Source organism: Homarus americanus, unplaced genomic scaffold, assembly GCF_018991925.1.
Source record: "Homarus americanus isolate GMGI-L3 unplaced genomic scaffold, GMGI_Hamer_2.0 scaffold15667, whole genome shotgun sequence".
In the NCBI taxonomy this organism is placed as follows: Eukaryota; Metazoa; Arthropoda; class Malacostraca; order Decapoda; family Nephropidae; genus Homarus; species Homarus americanus.
In genome coordinates, this window is record NW_024726107.1 from 41,611 (window position 1) to 48,715 (window position 7,105).

Here is a 7,105-nt window from a genome sequence, read left to right on the forward strand (position 1 = left end):
TCGATTACACCGGTCAACACAATTTTTCTGGCACAAGGTTTTTAAACGGATTTTAAGTAAATTTGGGGTGATGAATCCAAATATGAATTTGGTTTTTGTCTATCACATCAGGTTTTTGAGATATACCATATTACACTTTTGCTGGGAAACGTAAACTTTTGGATCAAAATTGACGGTTTAAACATGTATACATAAATTTTTTCAGCATTATAATTTGTATTTTTCTATAACCAAAAATTGTTAATATCAAATTGGATAGTTAATGCACATATAATATTTTAATGTAACATTGAAGGGTGAAAAAAAACAATTAATGTACGGTAGAAATAGTGCAAGTATTAAGATCAAGTTACAGTTACATAAACTTCCTCTTTTTGGCCGATCTCTTATGTACAGCTTCTGGAATGTCTCTCATCAAACTCCAGCAGTAGTCCGCCATCATGTTCGAGTCCCATCGGCCTTGGTAACGTTCTTCCATTACTTTAATGTCTTGATGAAAGCGCTCCCCTTGCTCCTCGCTCACTTCTCCCAGATTTTCTGGAAACTCGTCCAAGTGACTGTGTAAGTAGTGAACCTTGATACTCATTCTGCATCCAAGTGCTTGTAAACTCAAGAGCAGCTCTTCCACAATTTCTTGATAGTTGTCCGCTTTCTTGTTCCCTAAGAAGTTCCGCACCACATTAGAGAAAGCATTCCAAGTTCTTGCCTGTGCCTCAGTCATTGTTGCAAGGAAGTGTGGATCTCTGAGTAGTGTTCTTATTTGAGGTCCATCAAAAATCCCTGCCTTTTTCTTCTCGTCGCTAAGACTTGGAAAGGTTGAGCATATATATCTGAAACACTCTCCACTATGATCAAGAGCCTTGACGAATTGCTTCATGATACCAAGTTTTATGTGCAGAGGAGGAAGGACAATGTTTTTCCTGTCAACCAGAGGATCGTTAATGATATTCTTGTCACCAGGCGTCAAACTATGTCTTGGTGGCCAATTCTTTTTCACCCAATGGTCTGCTGTAGCCCTGCTGTCCCAGTAGCACAGAAAACAGGGGTATTTTGTGTACCCTCCTTGCTGGCCCAATAGAAAGTTTACCACTTTCAAGTCCACACAAATTAACCATTCATGAGCATGGTATTGCAACCTCTCTAGAACAGTCTTAATGTTTTCATACTCTTCTTTAATTTGTACAGAATGTCCGATTGGAATTGAACCATACTTGTTTCCGTTATGAAGAAGAACACATTTCAAGCTCCTTTTAGAACTGTCAATAAAAAGTCTCCAATCCTTACTATCATATGCTGGTAGTCCCATGGAGAGAAGAAGTCCTTCTACATCATTACAAAAAACAAGCTGGTCATATGAATGAAAGTACTTCCGCAGTTGCTCTTCTCTGTTGCGATAAAAGGAGACACTCGTGCCAGGTTTTAAGAGTCGTTTCTCTTGAAGCCTGGAAGCTAACAATTCAGCAGACTGTTTTGGCAAATTTAGATCTCTGACCAGATCATTCAATTCTGACTGAGTAAACAACGTTGGCTTTTCACAATCTTCACCAGTTGGCTTGAAAAGATCAGTCTCTTCATCTTCATCAGTAGAAACAGGTGAATTCCGGTCTATATCCTCAATCTCTGGTAGCTCAGTAAATTCTGGCACGTTACGTGATGGAGCAAATTTGAGATCAGATTTGGATTCAGCACCTTAAAGTTAGTAAAAAACAGTTAAAAGGTTTCATGCCAGAAAAAAAAAAATTTGTAGACCAGTGTTATATTTTAGGAGAAGACGACGGCGCACATAAATGTCTGGCATTTTTATGGCAACACTACCATGACAAATTGGTCTTGCATCGTTATTACAATACTTCGTATTGGAAGGCGAAGTGGATGTTAAATGTACATAAATGCTTTATGGGAAATTTATTTAAAAAATATACAATTTAATCTTCCTTGTTTGTTTGTAAGATTCCAATATTACTTTGTATTATTTTTATTAATATGAAAGTACGTGCGTAGAAAGAAATTTATACCTTTAAAAACAGTGTTACAATGAAGTCATCTAATACAATGAAATCATCTAAAGAGTTTGAAATATACATTCTTGTGAAAAACCTATGTGAATCTGATTTCATAAATGATGTGGAGAAACTTATAAAAGGGGGACTTCTCTCAGTCCGTAATAAAGAAAAAATACGAGATTGGTTAAATAATCAATTAGTTGACGGAAATATTGAAGATTACATTGAGGACTGGGATGATGAATTGTTCAATTATATTTTGGGAGATGACGACGGCACTCTTAAATCTTATGGATTTTTAAATCAACTAACATATGACACTATGATCTTGCATCGTTATTACAATACGATGGTGTGGTAGGAGATAGAAATGGGATGCCCGCAAGATTTATTACAGTGTATCCCATTAATGCCATCATCACAAGTTCGTTAATTGTATTTTACTATTGTATTCCTCTCACCATCCAAATTATAACTCTAAATAAATTTGCAATCCATTCAACTTATTATTTCTGCCTGTTACTTACGTAAATTCGCGCGGGAATGATATTTTCAATTGAGGGAGGGAGGGAGGGAGGGAGGGAGGGAGGATGAGGGGGGAGGGGTAGGGCTAGGCTGGGCTGGGCTATAACGAACGTTACGGTTACGTTCTTAAAGTGTGGTGGTGCAACAGTGTACAGTATAAAGAATGGATTACAGTGGACTAGACACACACACAAAAAAGGTATTAACTAAGCCGGTTGGTTTATATATTTTTAGACTAAGTGTAATATTTGTATAAACTCTCCCTCCTACCTTTTACAATCTGCGCACTCACAGTGTTCTACTAGATTACCACTGACTTTATCTATCTGGTCCAGTCCTGTAACATTTTTAAAAGTGCGTGTGGTGATAAATTATAATGCAGTGCGTGTATATAATAATAAATTAATATTTTATATTTCAGACTGAACAACCCAAAACAAGCAATCAGAACAATTATGGTTGCCCCACATAATACGGGTGATCTAGTAAGATCTCTTGTGCGTATTCCGGATAGTGGCGGCCTAAACAACTCATCGGTCGACACAATCGCTCTCAACCTGGGCAGGGTGTCTACTCTGGTCGCCTCTAGGCCCGTGATAACAACGACTATACCACCCTATCTCACTAAATCCAAGACCTCTAAGGTTAACTCTCAAGAAAATCAGAACAGTGTCCAAAATAAGCTGGGAGGAGATGCTACGGAAATACTGAACGAGGTCCTCAAATTCTGCCAGAATATAGGTAGTGCTACTGCGTCGTCTACCACAACCTCCCATAAGCGATCACTACCAGACTCCGAGGAAAGTGCTGGCTTAGAGCCGGTGAAAAAGAAAATCTGCATAACTCAACAGGTGGCTGACATTGTGTCGTCTAGCCCATCCGGGTACCTAATTAGACTTACAATTCCTCAATATATTGACTATGCCAACACTACTATAAAAGTACTTACGGAGGAGGTAAACACCCTGAGGCAGCAAGTGCATCTGTTTCAAATGCTATTCAAGAACAAGGATCGCTTGATCGATGTTGTCAAACGATTAGGGGTTAAGTGCACAAAATAATTTCTGATAGGGGTATCTCCCCTCTAAAACAAATACAAGAATTAGTTAGCTTAAAACTACTACAAATGCTCTATTCAATACTATGCTCTTATGCTCTAATGTAATATCCAAATCTTATAATCCAATAAATAATAATTGCAAATTTCATTGGTATCATTAAACCTATTACCCATAAAATAAAAGAAAACTTAATAAACTTGGAAAATGAGATACAAAAATATAATACAGAATTTTTAATAAAAATAATATAATTTTACATAATAAAATCACAACTCAGTCCATCATCAGAAAATTTTATATGTTATATTTTTCATAATAAAAGAATGAGAAAAAAATTTAAAATGGTGCCTATTAATAACATAAATTTTTTTTAATACAAACCTAACTGTAGAAGAACAACAAGTTTTTTTTTCAAATTGAAATGTGTCTGCGAATACCGCCTCAATAAGAGAAGACTCAACATCCTCTGGGAATGTAACTGTGATTTTGTTATTGTTGATGCCAATGGTACTGGTAGATAGTGTACAACGAACAAAATGTATCCCATTTTCATGGGTCCATGAAGATGTAGTTATTTTAATATTATATGTAGTATCAGTGTCAAGATAAAAAGGATTTTTTGATATATTTAAAGATTGCTCTATAGTAGAAACGATACTAATGAGATCGCTGAACCACGATCATGTCCTAATGACACTTTCCCGATTTTATTTTCAATAAAACTATTAATATGAGGATATTGCTTTAATGGGAAATTGGTCTTCAACATTTTCCTAACTGACGTCACTCTGCTTTCCAATTGACATTTTCCTTGAAATTGTTTCCACGAACAATAAAAAAATTGGGTATCGGTGGTGGATTTTGAAAATAACCTTTGGTAAAACAGTTTAATGTTGTTCAATGCCATTTTGCTATGGGCAAATTTTTTACTCCATATTAAATTTTTCGCTTTGCTAGTGTCATCGTTGTCAATTGTGATTTTGGCAGATATAAAAAATTGCATAATCGACATAATATCAACTTCTCTGAAGTATGAACCACAATCCACCATTATTAATTTAGAGTTCCTTATAATATTATGCATCAACTCCAATGTATGGGAAGATACTGGTGTATCATCGCCCTTTTGTTTCCACTCACAAAAAGGAACAAATGATTTAATATTTTCTGTAAAGGGAACAAATAGAAATCTATTGGCAGTGTGAGTTATTGAATCATCATCATGTGCATAATCAATATATATTGCCGTATTTTCTATAGTAAAAGGCGTCTCATTATTGGAATAGGGTACTATTATTGATGATACGGCTACAGTTGCTGTGGTTAAGGAGGTTAATGCTTTTACAGAGGCATACAGACGAGATTTTAGCTTGAGTCTTTCTTCAGGACTAATAAATGTTACAAGAACACATTCTTTGAGTTTTTGAAGATTCTCCTCCTCAGTTTCTGTTGGCTCAACCTCTTTTCCTTTTCTTATAGTACCTCTATTCTGTGGCCGTGTAATAATATTAAAAGATCCTAAAATATTATCGATGCGTTGAAAATCAAATCTCTTCAGATTGATTTCTCCACCGTTATCTCTGTCACCACTAGGATCCATTAGAGTAATATTAGAGTTTGAGGGTTTACTAAATTCCATTGTCGATTGACTCTGGCATATGGGAGCATGCGTCTTATGAAGTACCTCTTCGTCTGAGGGGACTTTTTTTTGTCTAGTCTCAATATTGTTAATTAGATGACATATTACATCAAGGTTGTAAAGTTCATCACTTTTGTCGTCATCAAAATTCTCATACCAACTAATTCGTTAAACATTAAACTGTTTTACCAAAGGTTATTTTCAAAATCCACCACCGATACCCAATTTTTTTATTGTTCGTGGAAACAATTTCAAGGAAAATGTCAATTGGAAAGCAAAGTGACGTCAGTTAGGAAAATGTTGAAGACCAATTTCCCATTAAAGCAATATCCTCATATTAATAGTTTTATTGAAAATAAAATCGGGAAGTGTCATTAGGACATGATCGTGGTTCAGCGATCTCATTAGTATCGTTTCTACTATAGAGCAATCTTTAAATATATCAAAAAATCCTTTTTATCTTGACACTGATACTACATATAATATTAAAATAACTACATCTTCATGGACCCATGAAAATGGGATACATTTTGTTCGTTGTACACTATCTACCAATACCATTGGCATCAACAATAACAAAATCACAGTTACATTCCCAGAGGATGTTGAGTCTTCTCTTATTGAGGCGGTATTCGCAGACACATTTCAATTTGAAAAAAAAACTTGTTGTTCTTCTACAGTTAGGTTTGTATTAAAAAAAATTTATGTTATTAATAGGCACCATTTTAAATTTTTTTCTCATTCTTTTATTATGAAAAATATAACACATATAAAATTTTCTGATGATGGACTGAGTTGTGATTTTATTATTTAAAATTATATTATTTTTATTAAAAATTCTGTATTATATTTTTGTATCTCATTTTCCAAGTTTATTAAGTTTTCTTTTATTTTATGGGTAATAGGTTTAATGATACCAATGAAATTTGCAATTATTATTTATTGGATTATAAGATTTGGATATTACATTAGAGCATAAGAGCATAGTATTGAATAGAGCATTTGTAGTAGTTTTAAGCTAACTAACTCTTGTATTTGTTTCAGAGGGGAGATACCCCTATCAGAAATTATTTTGTGCACTTAAACCCTAATCGTTTGACAACATCGATCAAGCGATCCTTGTTCTTGAATAGCATTTGAAACAGATGCACTTGCTTCCTCAGGGTGTTTACCTCCTCCGTAAGTACTTTTATAGTAGTGTTGGCATAGTCAATATATTGAGGAATTGTAAGCCTAATTAGGTACCCGGATGGGCTAGACGACACAATGTCAGCCACCTGTTGAGTTATGCAGATTTTCTTTTTCACCGGCTCTAAGCCAGCACTTTCCTCGGAGTAAATAGTACAGAGTTACATATTACAGCATATTCGTCTCATATATCTACACCTCCCTCCCCCCTCACGCTTGTAGTGCAATGCTCGAGCGGACTCTTTTTCCAGGAGCCTTTGAGAGTGACGTGGGAAAACTGGGGGGTCACTGAATGAGGACTTACTTTTCTCGTCCAAGCAAGGGTTCACAGGGATGTGGGGGAGGGGTTCACCACTAGGGGACGGTACTGAACGAAGGAAGCGGCGATTCCGCCACCATACCCGACCACTAGGGAGACGGACCTCGTAATCCCTGGTCTTGCCGCAGCCCATGACAACCCCGACCTTGTCCCAGCGGTGAGACGTCGGGTCTTGAACCCGAACTGTTTGCCCGATACTCAACCTGGGAAGGGGTCGGGCGTGCTGATCGTACTGTGCCTTTACCTGATCAGCACGGGCGGCTGCATGACGATCCCAGTCCTCGGTCTTGGCCTGCCACTCCCTTGAGAAGGACTCAGGATGGGCAGGGACACATGACCGTAGTGGGTGGCTGTCACGTGCCTGAGCGCT